The following is a 23004-nucleotide window of genomic DNA, read 5'->3' on the forward strand; positions in this document are numbered from 1 at the left end:
CCTCCCTTCTGCTTTCACTGCGTTTACATCTTGCGGTGCAGAGGTGGACTCATGCAATAATGAGAGGAGTGAGTATCTCCTGAGCACCCCTCTGGGCTTTCACTCTCCTCTCTCTGTCCTTCTCACTGCATTGAGGGTTCATTATTTTTTCTCTGTTTGCTATTCTGTGTTTGTCTCTCTCTTAGCTTTTACGATGAAACCTCTTTCTTTTCTTTTCTTTACTCTCTTTTGACACATCGCATTTAGTTTCCCCCACTTGATTTGCAGGAGGTATTAGCTTTTAGACTTTCCACTTTGTTGTCACAAAAACGCGGCAAACAGAAATGCCTCATCCGTATATATCGGGCCCCACACAATCATATACGAGCCAGAATAGTCAATAATATGAGATGAAAGCCTTTTTGAAGAGACTGTGTTGCATTTGCTCATGCTGAGGCATCTGATTTATGCACAGCATGGTTCATGATTCTGACAGAAACATCGTGTTACAAGGTAAAATAGAATATACCGTGAATACTTCCCAGTAAAAAGCATCGACAGCCTCCTGCCTTAACATTTATATTTTCCCCCTGACACTCCGGGCAGAGAAAAGCTTCATGATTCTACTTCTGATCTGTCGAACGCTGACATTAAAATGAACTCTTTCAGAGTTAGGGATGAAGTTCGGTTGGCGTGTTTTATTTTTTGCTTTACTTCGGCAGATTCTTCTCCAAACACATTTTTTTCCTCGCGGGGATTAACTACTGGTGGCTCATGGTTTATGGAAGCCCGCCTTTGACTTACTTTCATAGTCAACATGCAATTATCACTCCGAATCAACCCAACGTGCTGTTTTAAGGGCAGACATCGAAAGGTTCACCTCTTCCTGTTGTATTATTTCCTTATTTTGCCCGTCAGTATAATTTAAACACAGTCTGAGCTCAAGATCTGATAGTTTGAATGCCACTCAGTTGTGAACAAAGACGCCGTTTGGGAATTACAGATAATGAGTAATAACCCACGGTCATCTTCTCCGTGCTGGTGTGAAATTAAAGGTTTTTCTCATTCCATGATATTCTAGTCAGAAGTTATAATGTTACACAGCACTTTCTATTCTTCTTCTGCAAGTCATTTGTCTGCATAGTGTGTGTGTGTGTGTTTGTGTGTATCTTATGTGAGACTGAATTGTTTTGGTAAAGGCCTTGACCAGTTGTTGACCCCTCCCTCCCCCTCGACCTCTTTACACTGGGTCATTCTGGGCAACATCTGTAAAGCCTCTTAGTTCTGTCTGTGTGCGAATCCAAGCAAGACACAGTGAAAAACGAAGAGTTGTATTTACTCAAACTTGAAAATCGATGAATAGCAAACCACTTTAACTTGAGCGTGACCACAGTTGACCACTGGCACAAAGTAATGCAGCTCTTTGGAGATACAAATCCATAAAGCTCAGGTCCACAGCAGACATTGAGCTACACCGAACACTAAGAGCACTGAGATCGCTGACTGTTACACGGAAACACAAAAGGGGAAACATTTACACCCAGAAAGACACACAAAACGGGGTCGAGGGGAACATGCAATACATCACATAATACCACAGTAAAGCTGTAGACAGCGTCTCAGTTATTCTTTTAAAACCCAAATCATGCTGAATATCACACATGAAGCTTTGGATTAAGTTGTGTGCTCCCCTATGAATCCTAAAGAGTTGGTTCAGACCAATTACCCGGCCCGTAGTATACAGGTGGCTCTCTTTTGCTGGGCCATTGGACCTGAGGTAACCAGACAATACAGAGACTCCCAACATATGGTCAATAAATTCAGCGTGATGTGCAAAGCAATACGTCCCTGTTTTAACTTCTCTATGACGACACAGATGTAAAAAACGAAATGTTTTGAGAGACATGCATCCTAATTATGCCTCCACACGTCTCTCTCACACACTCCCACACACACTTCACAAGGTTGTACTCAACATGCCGTTACTTATACAGCGTGATCAGGGAAAGACTGTGTGACAGGACGTCTGCCATATGTCTGTCTGTCTTTCTTGTCTTCCTGAAGTAGCTACACTTTGCCAACTGCTAGCGGAGAATTTGCGCACGTTACGAAAATGTGGCAAAAGTGTCACTTCGAACTTCGATCACCTCGCCTCTCAGCCAGCTCGACGAGGTAATTGGAGCACAGGAAGGGGAATCGTGTAAGTTCATACAAAGCATGTGTGGCTGCAAACATCCAATCAACACATCATGTCGGCGCTTTAGGGCCCATTTACATACGAGATTAGGTAGTGTCAGTTTTAAAAGCTGCTCTGCTGTCTGCATTCTAACACATATGCAAACACATACAATCACACCCTTCTTTTCTTCATGGACCCCACTCATTCTAGCCCCATCTCCACGGGGTGGGCCATACTAAACCGTCTCTTGTCTGTTGCCCCTTTGTCCTGTTTGTTGCCATTAGATTACAGTATGACAGAGACCCCGGCCCATTACATTAGAGCGGGCAGAGAGAGCAGGATCCGAGATAAAGCATCTGCTGCAGTGATGTCAGATGACAGTTATGAAGCAGATCATGCGGCTTACAGTCCGAACGCTCTGCCTCCGCTTCGCTCTCTTAACCTCTGACATCCGCAATCCTCATGAGTCTGGTTGTCACTGTTACATTTCCTTTCATTTGATTGTTTCCACCATTTTTTTTTCATTACTTGTCAATATTCTCTTGTTTAAAATTGCGAGGACTTGAAATGTCATCTCCAGCTATACAGCTGTTCACTTGAACAACTAAATGGGGTGAGGACGGGACTGATAATGTGCTGTCTTCAGCCGAAAACAGTTACTTATGTATGACATTTTCCCTTGCTTTTACCTGCTTCCTCTTCTACTTTGTCCTCGCTGTTCTCTTTTAGATGTCGGCATCAAGGAGACAAACAAAACTGCACTTTTACAAAAAAATGAATCATTAATTATTAATCGGCGACTTCCTCGCCTCCATTAGATTCATGCTGCGCTGTGATGCATGGACATATTGTTTTCTATTGAATGTTCTCACTCGGCTGGTGAACAAGTCCTCCAAATGAACGGGCAGGTCGAACGGGTTGTGAGCGGGTTTACCCGTCACTGTGCTCTTAGTTAAATTCTCTGTCTCTCCATGAGACATCTCTCAGCCGTCATCTTCTTAACCCGATCCCCTTGCTTGCTAAGAATAGCCCCGGCTTTAATAGAACAGCCAGGGAAACGGAGAAGAAGGGGAGTATTGGGAGGCTGCTGGCTGGATTCTCATTGGATTTTGTGCAATGTGCAGTTCAGTGGCTCCTATGACTCCTTTCAGACCATTGATTTATAGTACCTCTGCCAGGGTAACCTTTTCATTTTCTGTCTTTATTTTTAGTTTGTTTGAGCAAGGGGATGTTTTTAAACGGCAAAAAGTTTTCCTCATCCTTTTGGCTGTCCTAGATTGTAGAAGTAAAAGCTACATGAGAAAGAAATCGAATTGCAGGCAAATGTCTGTGTGGAAACTTTTAGGTCAGGGATTAAGCAAAGCGCGTGCCACTGTGTGCGACCAATGCTGCCGCATCTTTTGTCCCTCAGATGGACACAGCGATCCAGATGCAACACGGGCGACGATAAAGGAAAGTGAAGAATGCAATTTGACCTCATTCCTAAAAGCTTGTTATGTGCTGAAACGACCAGAAAACAAACCCATAAATTCAACCCTTGCTTTTTTGGCTGGTGGCTGCTGCGAATCCCCCCCCCCCCCCCCCCTTTTTTTTGCTGCAATCCTTTATCCTTGCAAACAAATCTCATTGACATCTGCTTGCAAAGTGCATTATGCGATGCATGGCAGACTGCCACGTCTGTCACTGACTGAGCAAGCTTCATCACAAAAACAGTAGGACGCGGTAATTTATAGGGGAAAAGAAAATCCTTTAATTAGCATTTAGTATTAGCACATGTGCTCGTGGGGTAAAATGGATACAAAAGTAATCCAGTGTTTGATCGGAGACGCATTAACAGCTTTTCTTTCGCATATCAAATGAAAGGAGCTGTGTTCAGAGGTCTACCTCCGGTGAATGTTAGTGCCCCACTGATCGGCTGCAGGTACAGCTGATAACAGCGCCGTCACGGAAGCGTAGCAACCACCCTCCGGTTCCCCCTCTGGTAAACACTGTTTGCTCTGTCAGCACTTTCGCTGTCGTTTCCACCTTTTTTTTACGCTGTTGTCATCGTTAGCTGTGAGTCACCAATGCCGAGAGCCGTCGAGAGTCAATGGAAATGCTCCCAAAATCTCCGATCTCGCTCCCTTAAATGGCCTCAAGGTTGTGTGCTTTAACAATGTAGTCACGGATCAATAAGGTGGAACATAGGCCGCACATCGCAGCTAGAAATGGACGCGCGACATTTGGTCCTGGGACCCACAGTTCTTGTACAAAGACACAGATGGTTAGTTTGCGACACACAAAATGAGTTCAGTGCTATCTATATAATATAGGTAGATAATATTGGTGGATCTATCTGTTTTCAATTTCATCGTAATTTGAAGGCAAACCACAATGTGTGTTTTTAAAATCATTCACTTCAGATGTCAAAAAAAACTGCAGCCTCCGATCCAGAAGAAAACCGGTTTCCCACAAAACGTGATGGCGAGCGCAGTTTACTTGTACGCGAACGTAATTTTGTTGACGGGGTTGCCTGAATTAAGATGTTGCCTACAGCCACGACTTTAAGATTATACAAGGAACAGCAAGAGAACATGCCGTTCTAGTGTTGTGGTTGGATATCTACGGCTGAGGATTTAGGGTGATCTGCTGTCACGGGGGTGTTAAAAGGACACATGCTGAGTGTGTAATTACCTCTCACTGTTCACATTCACATCTCATCTAATTTAATCCCTCTCTCTGTAGTAGCTACTGTATATTTAGCCCTCTCCCATTATTCACTTCTGGTCTTTTCTTTCTCTCACTCGCCAGTCTCCACATAAATAATTTTAGCCCGGCCTGCTAATACTGTCAAGCTCCCATCTGCAACTGCACAGAGGCCTGTGGGAGTTGCTTTTGCTGATTTGCTTGGTTCTGTTCACCGGGTTTTTTTTGTCTACTTTTTTTTGCTTTTTTGTTTAGTGTTGTTATTATTTGTGTGCTCTGAGCTGGCGTGAAATCCTGTGGTGTCATCTGGAGAGTTAATGGAACTGCTGAATTGGAAAAGTGCAGCTGGTGTGGAGGTCTGGAGGAGGGAGAGGCACAGAGTTGGTACGGCAAAGACACAAAAAGAGGAAGGGAGGCCGAGACGAGGAGAGAGGCCGACAGGGGAGGAACAAACAAGAAGAGGGAGAGTGTGAGCATCTTAAAGGAGATGGTTCATGTGACAGCACGTTCTGCTATGTCGCTGCACAGCAGCATCAGCAAAGAGTTCTTTCTCTCTCTCTCTCTCTCTCCCTCTCTCTCTCTCTCTCTCTCTCTCTCTCTCGGAGCCAAGCAAGCAATGGTCTCTGGAAATAAATGAAATAGCCGTTCAGCCGCTGATGCCGCTTGAGAAACCGAGCTGGGCTGCCCCGACTGACTCTGCATAAGAACGACATATAAAACTGGATATAAAAATATCCAACATACTGAGGTCGGATTTATCTCTGATGGAAAATGTCAGGCAACACGATATTATGCAAGACACCAAACTCTTTTTACAGAACTGTAACACCATAGGATGCAGCGAGGAGGCAAAGCGACACTAAAAAATACCTTTTATGCAACCCCTGCAATTCGTGCAAGTGCAGGAGGGAATCCTGTGCCAAAGCTAAGCAATTGATTGCTGTGATTAGAACAGGATTTACACGAGGAGGCCATAGCATGTGTTTTCCTCTCATCCATATCAAGGACAACTATTTATAAGCTTTCTGTGCTTTTAATGCTCTCGCTGGAGTTAATGCACCGGGGTGAGTCGCCCTGCTGGTGCGCTGATCATCACTTTTTAAGCCCAGAGTACATAATCGTTATCTTGTTGGCTTTCGACCCGAAAGCTTTGGAACGTTTGGAACGTTTTCTCCTCCACACAAATCCATGGAATTTCATTCAATCTCTAAGAATTAGACAAAGACAGAATCCTAATTTCTACACATAATATAACTCAGTTTAGAAGATTAAATTGTGTCTGCACTCAAGCGCTGGGAACTATGTTGTACTACTACCCAATCACCAGCTGCTGTATACTTCTGCTTAAGGAAACACAATATTACAGCAGCACTGACTGACTGACTGTTGGCAGTGAAGTTAGACTGACAATGTTGAGCTGTGGGGAAGAGTACTTACTTGCACTCTTATGCTTGTTGTCCTGGGTCAAGTCCTTGTAAAAGTTGACTCAATGACCCTTAACATTTCAATTTCATTCAGTTGTACTTGTCCAATTCTACTCTCCAGTATTGGATTCTTTATTTATTTTCTTTGCAGCTTTTATGTGCGCCACTAGACCACTTCATCAGGAGCGTGACGTGGCCGCGGTAACAGCCGTTTTACAGCACAGCAGAGTCGGATGATGTGCGTGGCACGCTGACTTACCATGAAGCCGAGCGAGTGTGGTTTTTGTGCGTGAACCTATAGACTGTGTGTCGTAGACGGTGTGTGTAGAAGCGTGTAATAGGCTCACCTGTCCCTGGCTGCTGACTGATGGGCAGGTGGAGAGAAGTGAAACCAGATGGAAAGAAGGAGCGATGGAGGAACCAATGCACAGAGTAGATAAGGCTGCACTGGACCGCTTGTGGGGTGCATTATACGTTTAGATTTAGACTTTGACACCATTATACATAAACACCATTATAGAATGAAAAAGGAGAGATAGTTCATTGAAGAAATGTTGCTGAGAGAATGAGGCTAGAGAAACAGGTATGGGAAGAACTTTAGGCGATTATTACATTTTAATTTTTCGAAGCAGGTTATTATCTCGTTATAAACACAAATACAAACCAATTCAACTAATATTGTTTTTTTAAGGATGCTGAAAAGACGGGGTGGTTATGCTGGATGCTATCCTAAATATCCGCATCGATGAGCTTTCTTAATGGGGCCAGACCATGGGCCGTGGAAAAGAATTGGACGTAGTCACCGTGACGTCTTTGGTTTGTTGTCCGCGGTTTTCTGGCCTCGCAGTTTGGCATTTGGGCCGTCACCATCTTGGCTTTTGGGCGTCGCCAAACAATAAACTGAATTTTTTTTTTTTCTGTAATAGACTGACAGCATACAATGTAAGGGTTAAAGTTGTAAGACGAAAAACACGGCCAACTCCCGTGTTGGCGACCTGCCAATCACAAGGTAGCTGTGGCAGATGTCTAAAAAAGCAAAGGAAGGTTTGTTTTTACTGACTGCTGAATCTTCTGCCGAAACACTGAAATCCTCTACTGCAGGTTTTCTGTGACTGCAGTGACTGACTCTGGGTTGTTTTTTGACAGGGTGCAGAGGAGGATCGTGCTGACGTGTTGTCCTGTCCAAGGTAAGCTGACGAGAAACTGTATATGTCTTTACTCCCGTTCAAAAAAACGCGACAAGTTTTTTTCACTTTCTATCTCGTTGTATTTAGGCCGCTGCTTTTGCGATGTGTGCCGAGTACGTTTCACAGAAGCCAGGGGTGCGTGAAACCCATTTCATTTTCCGTGTAAATAGACATAACTGTTGCTCTGGTCCTTTGTTTTCCCCTGCTCACACAATCAAAGCAGTGAATCTGCATGATATGGTAAGTGTGTCCCATCATCACATGACATCTTTGAAGATGATGGTTCCAGTGCTGAGCAGTGGGCACTCTGTATAAGAGATCAAATATAAAATGATAGCCACATGTGTGAAAATTCTCATAAATGCTGTGAGCCTGTCGTGCATATGTGGGAACAAGGCAGGCTGGGTATGAGATTACATTTTCGGCCTCTTGAATCAGCAATAAGATTCCCAACGAACTGCGGTAAATTGATGCGTTTGAGTTCGAGAATAGTGTCGGAAAAATTCCCATGTTGTGATTCAACAAGCGATTCCGACGGCTGACCTGAACCCCACGACCAGAACCTCTGGCCTGCCAGTATGGTGGTCTGTGCTCCTCTGTCAGTACCACGTCTCTGGCTGTATCTGGTTGCCGTGGTGACATGCGCATGTCAGCAGCAGGATGTGTGATGTGTGTGTATATGTGTGTGTGTGTATGCGTGAGTGGCGGTGGGCGTTGAAAGGACTCCGTGGAGGCGGATAGAATTCCTCTGTCCAGAAATGCCAGCAAGACACACACATGTCGGCGCTCAGATAGGGAACTTCAGACATGTGGGCACGCAGGAGGCGCACACGTCACACAGAGGCACGCACACACACACACCGGTACAGGAAATGAGCAGACGGAGCGGACACACACGTAGACAGATATCCAGATTCCATGAAGGCCACGGCCATGCATTCACGCTGACAGCTCAGGGCTCTAGGGTTTCATACAGGGAAGTCACTGCCTGCCGCAACGCTTTGAACACGAATAGTATGTATACACACTTTTATTAACGCACAGAGACCTGACGCTAAAGTTTAATGGCACTCAAAAATAAAAGAGCCTGCGTCCGATCTTTACAGGTTTATTTTTAAGCGTGAATGACAGACGAGATATGCATGCAGAGTTAGCGAATGCAAATCACTCAGCAGCTGCACCAGAGGAACCGGGGGTTAAGGGCCTTGCTTCAGGGCAGCTTTTATGGCCGATGAGGGAGGGGAGAGCATTACTCATTTGCTTTCCCCTTAGCCAGACCAAGCGTCCCCGGCCCCATGCCAGTTCGGGGATTTGAACCGATGACACACGCCCGCCGAAGCCTCGGGCCTGCTGCTGACAGCCAGGTGTAATGCGCTGTAGTTACTCCGTGATTCCGTTTTTTTTCCCGCCAGAACTGTAATTGAGTGTAAGTTCAAGAATATATTCTCCCCTGCCGGGACGTTTGCCTCGCAGCAAGGCATATGTCATGTCGCAAAATCATGACAAACAAAGAACTGAGATTCAGACACACATTCAATAAAGCGTATAGATGGAAGACTGAAGGGACCGAGAGGAGAGCAGCTCTTTCTGTCCAAGATAATTATTTTTCCCCTCAAGAACCTCAAATGTTTCATTTTGCTTTGAGCAGAGTTGTATTGACTTTTGAGGACATCAAGGAAGAATTAACCTGGTGTTTACATTGGCCTTTAAGTCCTCATGCATAGTTCATCCTTGTACAGACATTGTTATCTGTATTTTCTTGATTGTTCGATTGATGTCAGAAGAATTTGCAGGTTCACGACTGCATTTTTTTTGTGTGTTTTGTGATTTTGCATGACTCGTTGACAACACTGTTTGCCACAGAATCCGACTCACATCGAGCCTTTAAAGGTCGCTGTTAATTCAGTCAGAGGCAAGGGTGTGCAAAGGAATACATTTTATTCAAGTGATAGGAGATTGTCGAGTAAAAGTTCTGAACACAACGGAGGGCACAACCTTTTTATCGTTGAAATGTCAAATTCTCCTCCACGCCCACGCCTCCCACAGATATATGCGTAAACAAGCTGCATTGTGTTTGTGTGCCAACTGTTTGGACGAAGGAGTTTTGTAAAGTTAGTTACAGAGATGTTGTGATGGATGCTTTTCTTCGCAATACATCAGTGTAGTGGTAAACAGTGCAGTGATATCCAGCCCAGTATGGGTAATATGTACGGGTTATATAAGGGGCACTGGAGGAAGCCTATTTCACACAACCTTTGTGCTGAATATCTTCTCGGTGGGAGACGAACGCTAAGTGGTTTTGCAGCTCTGAACTCAACACAAACAAAACAAAACCTCACATCATGCAGCCTGCTCTACTTCTTTTTCTTTTTTTTAACTCGGAGGTCAGGACAACTGAACTGAAATGACTCATCCACAATCACAGACTTTAACCGCGATCAAGAGGTGCGTTCGAAGAAGCCTCCGCCTGCGAAGTGGCGTAAGACGGGCCGTGGCGATGACGGCCTTTCTTTCATCTTTCTCTCTCGCACTCACACATTGGTCCCCGTTGGCATGCAGGTCGACAAATTGCTTCGCATACACCACCGTGTCATCTACACTTGTACAAGCGCACCGTGCGTCTGTGTGTGAGGTCGTCTGTAATCTGAGACTGTGTGTTTTGATCCCTGGGGGTCGCCTTGTCGCCAGCATCTCCCTAACACACACACACACACACACACACACACGCACACACACACACACACACACACAGTCTCTCTCACTCTCTCTGTCTCCGGCAGTACACACACACACACACACACACACGTGCACACACTTGGGTATTCTAGAATCTAGATCATATCGACACTGATTTGTCCACAATGTAACCTCTACCAGTGCCTGATTTATTTTGCAAATGCAGTTCGGTGCATTTTTACAATTATGACAAGTTGTCCTTCTGTGTGTGTGTGTGTGTGTCACCTGAGAGACAGTTCAATTCAATATCATCTGAAAGGTTCTCCAAGTTCACACATGATGTGTTTTAGTTCCCTTTTGCAACATCTAATATTCTATAATTTCCCCCACAGCAGCTCTTAACGGAGTTTAATAGCCATCATCGGACAGAGGCAGGTGTTACGAGGATTTTTTATTCATTTTTTTAACACAACCCACTTTTGAGAAGCTATCTTGTAAAAGATAAGTACTTCATCTAAGAGGTATTCCAAAAAACGTTACATTATTACAATACAGTGCATCATTAAAAAATGAAGGGAAGATGGTGTTGTTTCATCTTGAGAGTCTGTGCGTGTTATCATGGCAACATGTGGTCCAGGAGACAATTACTGTAGCGGGAACTACCGTAGAGGGAGTTCAGAGTACTTTGCCAGGTGTGTTATATTCTGCCTGTCCTTGGACAGATTGTATCACTGGGATAACGTTGTGAAACTTTACAGCTGTGTAGTTGAGATCAAAATGAAGGCCACGTTTGTAGATGAGTGCGGTCAGAGCAAGGGATGCCAAAAAGTAAGGGGCAGATACTTAGTCAAGACAATAGTTGGGATGTCACGAGAAACGATACTTCGGTACTAAGTCAGTGGCGAAATTTTTTAAAAAAACGTGACTGCACTCATTTCTCAAGGTACAACAACAAATCCGTGTTAAAGTTTTCTGGGAGGAGAGCTAGTTAACGTTAGCTGTTAGCAGCCAGTGAGCGGCACAGTGCTGCTTGGCTACATGAAGGAGCTAACAGCTAAGATATGGAAGTTGCATAATGATGCGTCCAAAGCTCTATTTCCTAAAAATAAGTATTCTGTGTTAAATGTAATTGGTAGAATTTAGTTGTTGATGTGGAATTTGAGGTGGTTCTTGAATGATTACTAATAAATTTGCAAAAAGCATCATGCAAATGGTAATAAAGGTGTGTATGTTCAAGTATATGGGTTTATATTGTAGTTTTATACCTTGGTATCCAGTTAGGTTTTGAGAATTGTGGAATTTCACTGGTATTGATATCAACTACAACATTTCTGGTATTTTGACATCCCTAGACAATAGCATCTAGTGTTCCAGAACCGGGATGGACGTGTTTTTACGCCTTGTCTGGACTAAAGCAAGACATGAGTATCACTGGTTACCATCTCTGACCTAGCATTGCTGACATGGGAGCGATAAGGCATGGAATAATACAACACCAGTGTTGTCCTGACAGTGCAGACAAGGCATCCTTTAGGCCTCTCTCGCTGTCTCCTGCATATTTCCAGGCCATGTTGACAGTCTAGATGTAGCTATGCACATTGACAAGGCAATATTAAGATCAGCGCCGGTTGCCATTCTCCGTGACCTAGAATTGCTGACAAGGGATAAGCCAAGAAATTGTATTAACCCAGCCGTGTCCTGATCGTGCTGACAAGACGTTATTCGCTAGCCCTGTTGCTGCTGTTAGACGGCTCTGTAGACAGTGCGAGCGCTACTGAGAGCAGTATGTCTGCTCTGTAAGATACCATTGCTGACAAGCCAGTGTGCTGTGGTCTTAAGCACCGTTGACCAGGGAATAGTAAGGCACGGAATAGAATTAAGGCCGGCTGTATCGGCTGCACGCGTCGACGAGGCAGGAGTGAGCGCTGCTTTGGCCTCGTGTTTGACACTGGATGCCGGGTGACAAGCTCCTTGCTGCTCCACACCCATGTTAGCATGGCGAGGGTCACATTGACATCTGCAGTCCGGGGGAACTTGAGCCTATCTTTCCAGCAAACATTGTGAGTGTCGTGCATGTGTTCCCATTGATAAGGATTACACAAGATGTGTGAGCCCGGCTCCTCGCGATGGCCCCGGTTGTTGCTGGAGGTCAACGCACGTGTCCATGAGTGTGTGTGTGTGTGTGTGTGTGTATTTGCCAGGCGGTGGGGGGTTAGGCCTGCATTGCAATGACAATGGAGAGGAATTTAATTGAGAGAAAAGAGGGGGATCAGGGACGTTTGCAAGGAGGATGGCAGAGGCTTTGGCACCATTGTTATTCTTCCTCTTTGTCATTCTGCCACTCTATCTCCCTATTACAAATCCTCCACTCTCTGGCTCTCTCACTCTTGGCTGCTACGTTTGTCACTGAAATTACTCTATCTCTTTATTTGATCCCAACTTATCACTATCTCATTTGCCCCCTTGTGTGTCAACTCCCTGTACGTTTTCCTTTTTCTTCTTCTTCTACTTTCTCTCTACTTGCTCTCAAGAGTCATAAGTGCTTCACACACCTTCCCACGTTGGGAAATCCAGATCAAGTTTTTTTGCCCCCGATCCTCATTCGGGTTGTAGAGTCACTGCATTTTGGCCAGCGACCGACCCGATTATGTTCCTTCATAATACAGCTACACTGCTAACTATTACTTTGTTTGGCTAGGTAGTTAGTTGGTATAGTGTAATGAGAAAAAATATGCTTTAGAATCATTAAGTTTTAAAGATATAAGTCAGACATATAACACTGACATAAGCAGTTTTTCCTCTAGAGGAATAGTTAATCATTACGTTTTGGACCGAATGCCTTGTGTGCTTAATACGTCTCACCAGAGGACGAAAAGATGAATGTCCTGGCATGAACCAGATTAAAGGGCAGAATCCCTCTTTATTATTTAATCAGTTAGCAATGAACTTAAAGTCTTGTTTGCTTTTGCTCTTACAGAAGAAGATAAAAGGCTGATGATCTCCCTGACACCACACCTTTGAGCGGAGCAGCCCATGTCAGGAGACCCGTTTTGAGAATGGGGGTTTTGCGAGGATAAAAGATGTGTTTTTCTGTGACTTAGTTGACAGCCTCCCTACTGTACACTGAGATACGTGTCAGTGGAGACGCTCTCCTATTTGAAAATATTGATAAAAAACGAATAGCGTTGATGCTCTCAAAGACTCTGTTCATTGACATAGATTGAAAAACTCTAAACTCTTCTCCCGATTAATAATTGAAATTTTCCATCACAATAGCTTACTGCTGATGTAACTGCAGTGCTGTTTGTCAGTGATAATGAAATCCAAAAGGAGCTGTGGATTATATTAGTTCCATGCTGAAGCTATAAATCAACAACCAGGTGTAGTGAGGGGAATCGCAAAGTCTTGTCGTCATATTGGGTTGCCAGGTTTGGTACCATTTTGCGTGTTTGGAGACAAAGAAAATCAAACCTTTGAATGAATACAACTACCAACTCATTTAAAGCAGTCTTATTTATGTGTATATTGTTTGTTAAACACGTATATGAACTGAAATCTAAGAACGACTTGGATTCAATCTGGTGGGTGAGCACTTTGGACAAAGTGAAAATAAGTATACGTTATTAATGCTGTGTCTAAGTCAGGTTCCCCCTTCTTTGTGTGTCTAATTTCTACGGCTGTCCCCCAAAGTAATTCTAACTAACACCATTTTGTTGACTGATCGATTAGTTGATTTAATCGACAGATGTGTAAACAATGACGACAATCCTCTCTAAGAATCGCTCAAAAGCACCGCTGTAGATCTGTAAGACCAGAGATGCTCTCATTGGTTTCTTGGAAACAAGTCATTATTATAAGACTTATCGACCAAATAAATGTTAGTCGCCTGAGATCAAAACCACCGATTAGTCGCCCCTTCGTCTAAGAGGGCATATTTTAATGTTTTTTTATTCAGTGTCACTCAACTCCCTCCCATCGGCAGTGACTCGCCGTCTCTCTCTTTGTCTCGTCACTCCCCTCCGTCTCTTGTGTACCTCAGCAGCCTGTGGTCAAATGTAGTCCAGTTGCTAATATAACCACTCTCAAAACAGGCTCATTGATTTTAATCTCTCTCTCTCTCTCTCTCGCTCTCTCTCTCGCTCTCTCGCTCTCTCTCTCTCTCTCTCTCGCTCTCTCTCTCGTACACTTTCTCTCCCCATCTCTGTTTGTCTGCCCCCCTACCCCATCTCTCTGTAGCGGCTCTAATTGCGATCAATTAGGAAACTTCAGAAGGCTGAAATAGGAGCTGTGTCAAGGGGCATCCGCTGAGCTGGCAGGGGGAGAAGGAGAGGGGGGGGGGGGGAGAGAGGAGAGGGAAAACGGTGACATAGGAGCAGAGAGCGGATGGGAGGGGCAGCAGGCAGAAGTCCAAGTCGGTGTCGAGAGATGAGCTAATGGTAATGGCGTGATTGATGTGGCCACGGCAGCTGAAAGTCACATCGTTTTTCATGCCAGGTATTGATTCCTGACAAGCTCTTGTTGGTTTTCGGGGCGCAGTGGACGGGGCACGGCACTAACATCGCCATGGTGAGGAGTTGTATTCCCATCTGCTGCTGCGGTGCTCTGGACAGAAGCATCATGCTCTATGTTCTGAGCATGCCAGCTGGAATAAGAGACAGGCTTGCAAACTGATTTCAGGAGACAATTGGGTCGTAAGATGAGAATTTTTTTTTTTTTTTTATATATATTGATTTTATACAATTTATTTAGTTTGTATTATCTCTGAAACGTGTGCAGTTCTGCTACAACGAGGCTTTGCCTCCGTGTTTTATTTTGATTCCCACCACACTTTGTCAGCTTGTGTGTTCTTTTTGCAGCGTTTCAACTTCCTCACTTTCAATTTATCTATAAATGTATTATAGACTGACCCCCGAAACACAAAACAACGACTTCAAAACAGCTTTGCTTGAACAGTACAGAAAAACGAGAACTTCTTCCAGTTCGAGTTTATAAATAGCATTATTATCCGGAAATATTCCTTCAGAGACTAGAGCGTGATGGTTGCCTTAAGCTGTCTGACGCAACCGCTTAAAAATGTTTCGAACATCCCAATTCTACAAGATTCATGTTGGTCCACGCGGGGCTCGACTTGCAGATGAAATCAGCTCGTCGTAAATAAATCGAATGGGCATTTTTCCGACAGTTTCCTGTCAGAGGTGTGTGAAATGTGCTCACAGCCTTGGGTTTGTTAAGGGTCTCTGTTTTTTTCTTTGTACATGTCCTAAAGGCTGAGAGCCTCTGGTCTCATGTTTGGCTGGCTTTGCCTTGGGGCATACAAACCCTTTTATCTTGTCACCCTAATGCATGTGTACGTGTGCAAGAAGAGAGAGAGGGAGCATGAGAGGGAGATGGAAGGATCAATACTAAGCCGTCAGGAGGTCTGCTACTCCCAGAGAGAGAGAGAAAGGGAGAGAGAGAGAGGGAACAGGATACCCAGAAGAGAGTGGAGAGGGAGAAAGTAATAGAGAGAAGGAAGAGGAAGAGGATAAGGAAGAGACAAAGGAAAAGAGAGGGGGGGGTGAGATGGCTGGACAGAAGAGAAGTCACAGGGAAGAGAGATATATGGGGATGAAGATGGGAAGGGAGAGCAGATGTGGCTGGTGATGAATGAGCAGATGCACTGGACACGAAGAACAGAGAGGAAGAGAGTAATGCAGGTGGAAAGAAAATGGAGACAGTGAAAGGAGAGGAGAGGAAAAGGGCAAGTGCCGGGCTACAGGGAGTGGACTGGAAATGGTAGTACTTGTAACAGGTGAACATGCAAGAGGGGGAACTTAACAGTATTATGTAATGAGAAACATAGTGCACGTTACATTTCGGACACACATTCACATAGAGCACGTGGGGGCAGATAGTAAGCAAAGCAAACGATTAAAAAGTTCAGTTTCAGACTTTCTCCAAACCTGAAACAATTGTTTGATTTTAACCCCACCTCAACATGTTATTTTCCTAAAATGAACCATATAGCATTCTCAGTTTTGACCACATGGCATTTTTAGTTTGAAAAAACCTAAAACCTCTCTGAATCCTGTTCAAGAGTCTTTGAGCAGGACAGTAAAGATCTGCTTGCTGAGCCCTGAGGAAGAGAGCTTAAACTCCTTAAACGTGATTGTTAGACTGCAGAGAGGAATCCTCCTGTAACTGAAAGCTCACAAGTTTGATCCTTAAAGCTATAGAAAACATGTCCATCAAAATGTCAGCTGTTCTGTTAAAGTGCCAGGCAGCCGATCGTTGTGCAAGTGTGCGGGCTAAATGCCTCGGATGCAAATGTCAGCACTTCTTTGTATTCCCTGTGTCTATAGTACTACAGAACCAATAGATCTGCTGTTCGGTGCACGTTCTCTCCCAGTGTGCCATAGAGTCCATGCACCTTTAACTTTCGGGGGCTCCGGTGGGATTCAAAGCTCCATCTCTGGCAGCGTACGTGTAACGCAGGAAAAAAAACAGAAAGAGTATTTATAACATTGGTTTTGATACATAATTCAGCCGACATAAACATCAAATGAGGTGGGGGTGGGGTGGGGCGGGGGGGGGGGGGGTTAGCGAAACTGTATCCCACAAGATCTAAAAGCTTTGACTTGACACCCATAATGAATATTTAAACCCTGACGACCTTACCCTGCGTTCGTCTGTAAATGATTTATTGTTCTGCCTCACGGATGTCTATTTTTATGCCTTTTGTCTTTTTTTCTTTTTTTTAAAATAATTCCCGTTTCACCTCTTTTTATCTTCTTCTCTTTCTTTTTCTGACACGTTTTTTTCTGGCTTCCCAGTACTTTGAAGCCCTTAAACCAAGACGGATAGCAGTGAGCCTGATGACTGCAAAAAGAAAGCCCAGAAAGTAAAAGAAAGGGGGGGGTGAAGAAAAAAAAGATGTGATCATCTTTGACTTATCTGTGAATATCATCAGCTGTAATCATCTTTCCGCAGTATATTTCACCCCTCGATGATTAAGCTTCTTAATGGGCCCTGGGAATAATATTATTTAATATAGGGGAATAGGATGGAGAATAATACCCCATTAAATGTATTCCAGATGAAGACTTTCAATTGTGAGTTTCGTTATACTTGGGCCAATAATGACCCGGGTTCCTAAATGAAAGAAATGACTCTGAGGCATAACACCGTTTTTCACAATGAAGCAAAAGGTTGGAATGAAATGTCTCTTCCCCGCTCATGCTTCATCTGGTTTGTAGCGTGATTGGGAAAAGGAGGATTTTATGCTTTAAATAAATACAGAAGGTACTTAATGGTTTTCTGATGCTGATCAGTGGGTCACAATAGTGCAGGAGACTAAAGAGAAGCAGTTATTAAATTGTTCTGCACTCGTGATCTTTGTTTAAAGACAAACTGAAAACAATGCTGCTGTCAAAGCAGATCATGATAATCTGACGTGTGTCCCAAAATTATTTTAAGGCACAGCCTACATTTAGCTCATGTGACATCGGCCAGTTACTTTGACAATATGGTTTGTTTTGAGTGTCAGCAATGCGTCTTAAAGATGGCTCGGCTGTAAAAAGCTGACGATCTATTCATTTGGTCATTTATTAAGCCCTTAAACGTCTGTGTGGAGTATGAAATGCAGCGCTGTTTAAAGCATACGGATGTCAAAAAGTATAATCCATATCGCTGTACCAAAAGCAAAAATGTAGTTTTCTTTTTCCTAATTAGATCAAAATTTTGCCAATTTTGGACTCTTTTATTCAAGCTTTTGAACATTTGGGATCTTTGTCTTCCTTTGGAAAATAAAGTAAAAAAACATGTTCATACTTTTTACAGTAAGCTTCAATCAAAGTATCATATTGGCACTAATATGGAAAATAATTGTCGACAATACCCAGCCTTTAATAAGCTTGATATTCAAATTCAAATCATCAACAAAAGATGAAATCAATCATAAAATTTGATAACAACCACTTAATATGTGTAATTCTTAATTCTAAAAATACATCAGACATTTCTTTTTCATAAAAATTGTAATTTGGTGCATTCTCAGAAATGGACTAACAGCAGTAAAGTGCAACGAGCCGCACAACAATATCCCTTTCACGTGCTAGGTTGTCTCGGATTAGACACATTCAGTGATGAAGAGCAACAGCCTCATCTACAGCGGAACATGGCTCCGCAACCTGCATCTATCTCTCTGTTTGCCTCAAGGTTAGCGCTCACAGGGGAGGAGAGGCATCAGGTTACACTAATGCATCATGGCTGCTGGAGGACACACATGCACACGCCTCGTCACCCACTGTCTCACCCTATCTCTCTTTCTCCTTCTCCCACACACACACACACACACACACACACACACACACAGACCCTGGTGAGATGATACCCTTGTACAGGTCCAAGGCACATCCGTGGCCTTTGTGTTATCGTGCCCTTGCAACCTGCCAGCAGTCTGCTGTCTGTCTGCTGGGCAAATCACTTGTCTCTAAAAATTAACTGAAAGCATCACTTAAGGCCTGACTGAGGTTAAACAGTGGCAGAAAGAGAGCGAGTCCGATTGGATACATATAAGACCACTGCAACACTTTTGAAGTAATGTACAGAAAGGGGGAGCGTCACTCACAAATCAATTACCAGTTCATCTTTTTCGGGAGGAGGAGGCGGCAAGGAGCTGATGTGTCATTATTAAGGCCCACCTGTATACTAGATGCTGATGCTGCATTCCTCCTGCTAATAATGAATTTGGCCGCTTTCATCCTCTTTTACAGCGTTTGTCGCAATGTGCGGAGATTGCTCTTGTGTTCACACTCGGTCTCTGAAAAGCCTCAATCTCCATCTGTGCGTCCATCCTCCATCCATTTAGCTTCCTATCCATTAGTACGGAGATGGTTAGTCAATTAACGCGGTTATTGATTAAATACTTTGCATTTTGGACCGTTGGTCAGTTAACACAAGCAATATGAGGACATCCACAAGAGCTTTTTTTTTTTTCTTTTACGTTTAATATGGCTAAATAATTAATCAGAGAAATAATTGGCAGATTCAATCAATTCCATTATCCACCGTTCAGTGTCCTGTGAGAACAAAGCAGGAGGTGGAAGGCAAAGAAGCGCTGCTCAGTCCATATCGCATGGATAACACGCTGACAAACACTTTAACACTCGCATCCAGCCGATACAAACCTACGGGCATTCACGCCGGCAGAGATAAGCGCCTCCATGTACAGATCACATGCTCTTCCACGGGGCCCTGCAAGCAACCAGCGAGTTCATTTTCCCTCAGTAGGGCGACCATTGACCTCTAATATTAAGAAAAGACTAGAGTTCAAAGGGGTCACATCCCCTCTGAATGTCATTCTCTCCTTTACACACACTTATACACACACTCTATATCACACACACACACACACACACTCTCGCCGTGGTGTAGTGAGAGGGCCTTATTGTGTAAGCCAGAGGAAATGCAGACGCAGCAGAGGACAGGGCATCCATTGATCCGAGCATAGACTCCTCTCCTACTCTCGCCTCTCTTCTCCTCTCTCTCTTGCTGCCACCCCACACTGTCTCTGCCTTTTTTTCTATCTCAACCCTTCGCTTTCTCTGCTCTTTGTGTTATCTGCACTCCACTCTCCTACATATCGTTTTTGTTTCCCTGTGATCTACCACCCCCTCTTCCTCTATATTATCGCTTTCACTCTTGAGGCCCTTTCAGTTGCTCTTCTCTCGCTCTCTCTCTCTCTCGTACCATGCTTTCTCCCACTCTGATGTCTGCGTTTCTGGTACCACATCTCTCTTTATTATCTCCATCCGTCCAAAAACCCATCCTTCCTCTTTCCGATTCACTTAACTCCAGCTTCCTTTCCATCTCTTAAATTACTTCTATGTTTCTCTCTGTCTCCCACCATTCATACTGCTTTGGAGCAGACACTTGGTTGGAAACAAAAAGTGGTAGATGGGGACCAGAATGATCAAAATATCAATAACAGGAAGAGTATGGGAAGAAGATGCAAGGAAATGAGGCGGAGGGAAGAAAACAAGTGAGCAAAAAGTAAGTAGTGAGGAGGAGCCGAGGGGAAGAGAAAATAATGAAGGGATGACTAACTAAAGGATGTAAGGAAGTAAGAAAGAAAGGAAATGAGGAAGGAAAGGACAGAGATCAACGACAGGGAGTATATGTTAAATAGTGTTGGAGCTGTGCCATTAAAACAGGCGCAGAGCTGAACAGGAGGAAGTAATTTAGAGAACACACACACACACACATTCAGTCACACACAGCGCGGCTTCAGTGATGGTCGAAGCAGCCCTCAGGTGACTCCTCAGAACTCTCCCACTTTGTACATCCCTCCTCATCGCTCTCACTCCTTCGCCTCCTCTCCGTCCTTCCCTCCCTCGCCACTTAGATGATTCCTTCTGCGCCTGCCTCCATCACCTTCTCCCACCCTTCCTCCGCCTCTGCTCCGACACTTTCTTCTTTCTCCCTCCTTCCCTCCCTCCCTGCCTCCTCCCTGCTTCCTCTGTGCCCCGCTCCCTTCCTGCTGGACAGCCTTTTATTTGAGCCATGTGGAACTCCCTAATGACATGTGGACCTGTATGTGTGTGTGCGTGTGTGTTTCTGTGCGCGTGTTGGAGGTGCTGACAAGTGCACGTGTGTTTGTGTGTCTGCGTGTGTGTATTTGAAGTGCTGACGCGCGTGTGTGTGTGCGTGTGTGCGATGGAGGTGCTGACATGTCTGATGGTCGTGTGGTTCTCCTACTGAAGTCGTGCCGACGGCCTCTTACCTTTGAAGAGGCCAGTGAGGAGAGGAGGGGTGAGGAGGGGAGGCAGAGGGGGGCAAAAAAAATAGAGTTGCATGGGACCAAAAGGTGAAGAGAACAAGAGGAACGGAGGGAAGAAGAAGCGGAAAAAGGTGAGAGGAAGGGTGGGAGGTCATTACAGTAATTAACACAGATGAGAGAGGGAAAGAAAAAGAGAGAGCAGGGGAAAAAACGAGTGGTGTGTGCGGCATGGCGAATACGCCAGGTGCTGGCGATAACACGTTTCAACCTTTCAAGTCGACACTGAGATCAGAGAGACTCAGAGAGGAGGGCGGGGGGGGGGGGGGTCGTGGTGGTGTCACAGTGAAATGAGCCTTCTTGGAAGATGGCGGGTCTTAAAGGGCTCTGGTTAGGGCTTTAAGTGTTTCCTGAGGACTCCCCTTCACCGAAACGCACCTACCAACTACCCATAGACAAAGGTACTTCTCTAAAGTCACTCATGCAGCACTTCCCCCAGTGGTAGAATGTTGACATTTCATATTTTATGGACTTATGTGCAACGTTTTCAAAAGTCTTTACCCCAATTTAGTGGCAGTCCACATGTAGCAGAAAGAGGGAATCCTGCGAGCAGTAAACAGTCCATGCATATGATTTCCACATCACTTTATTTCCAATGAGAACTGCTAATTAGTTGCAAAAATGAGAGCTGTTCTAAATCTAAAATCAGACTTTCACCCCCAAATTCAGTCATCCTCACACTATTTCATCTCATCCACAATAGAGTCATCGATAGTTCAATAAGTAGCAAAAGGTAAAGCATAGATTATTCCACAAAGCTTCTGTCTGATCGATGTGAAGTAGATTCTTGCGTTTCTACTTGAAGGAATACTTATCGCACAAAATGACTTGTATCCATTAGACGGGGTGAATGAGACTTTGATTATACATTATAGTAGTTGTGTGAGCAGATATAGATTGATATCGTTTTGCTGTTGGCTCACATTTACATCAAGTTCATCAAGACTTTTCTCCGTTTTTTAAATTCTTCATTCAACGTGGAGGCTCACTCGAAAAAAACAAGTTTAAAGGTTTCAAGGTAATACTCTGTGATTTGAAGTTTTTACTTTGTAGAAAAACCTCGTTTTAAAGATCTGTTTGTAGAGTCACTGAAGCCTGGGATCTTGTGAAAGTGAGGACTACAACATACAGATCTGGTTTGTCTGCAGTCTTTCCAGTCAGTTATTGTTGATGTGAGAAAGAAAGTCCATGAAAGACTGTATTGAATGGATTTCGAATAGAATGCAAAGATCATTGAACGAGTGTCCAGCAGAGGATGTGAACCTGAGAGGGAGCAGAGAGGAGAGCTCACGCTTCAAGGTGTTCCTGCTGATGTTTCTAAGACTGTCTCACTGGTCTAATTTAACATGGATTTCCCCATATGTTTGTCAGTTTGCAACATCTGTCTTTTTACTAGACTACAATCTATCATGGGCAACACACACTTGCTGGCATTATGTTAATACATCAAATTAATATCGAGTAAAAGCTACACAATACAATGTGACTTTATCTTCTCAACTCATCAGGTACAGCTGTTCGTCTGTTGGGAGTTTGGTTTGCTATGTGTGTGCTTGAAGAGCGAGATGGCTCTCCAAAAGACAGCACAGTACGGTGAAGGTATCCAGTTGGCGTCCTGAACTGCCTCTCTTTGTGCCATTGTGTGTTCCCAAGGATCGATCTGATGAAGCTCTGTGTGATTGAAGTACCATGGCATCTCTTTATAGTGCCAGCGTCCCGTTGGAAAGATAAAATGAAAGAGAGAAAACAGAGACGGCTCGTCTACTATAATGGACTCTTGGACAACAAAATGCAACATAGAGCATGCAAAACACCCCTCAAATGCACACGACAACTACCCCGATCAAGTCGAGCCTTGCAGCCTTTGTAATGCGAACTGAGAAGGAGGAAAAACAAAGAATGTGTGTGTGAGAGAAATTATGTATTTTTAGGTGTATACTTGTATTCATCTGTATCATTGTGGGAACTCATCTGCCTTCTGGGGGCGAAAAGCTATTCCATAGTGTTTATCCTCAATGAATGTGGCTTTCTAAAAATTTCAGGCAGCCATTTGTTTCC

At 44.1% G+C, this 23004-nt stretch overlaps 1 protein-coding gene across 2 annotated transcripts in view; it reads left to right on the forward strand.

Moving 5' to 3' along the window:
• Window positions 1–23004, forward strand: part of cntfr (ciliary neurotrophic factor receptor) — a 197991-nt gene that overhangs the window by 24321 nt on the left and 150666 nt on the right. Inside the window, exon 2 of one of the 2 annotated variants that reach the window (XM_079289292.1) lies at window positions 7414–7454. The exons of the other annotated variant lie outside the window; for it this stretch is intronic. The gene's annotated coding sequence lies outside the window, so the exon portion shown is untranslated. The remainder of the gene's footprint in view (window positions 1–7413; window positions 7455–23004) is intronic. 2 annotated transcript variants of the gene reach the window in all.

Source organism: Melanostigma gelatinosum (genome assembly GCF_949748355.1).
Source record: "Melanostigma gelatinosum genome assembly, chromosome: 18".
Lineage (NCBI taxonomy): Eukaryota > Metazoa > Chordata > Actinopteri > Perciformes > Zoarcidae > Melanostigma > Melanostigma gelatinosum.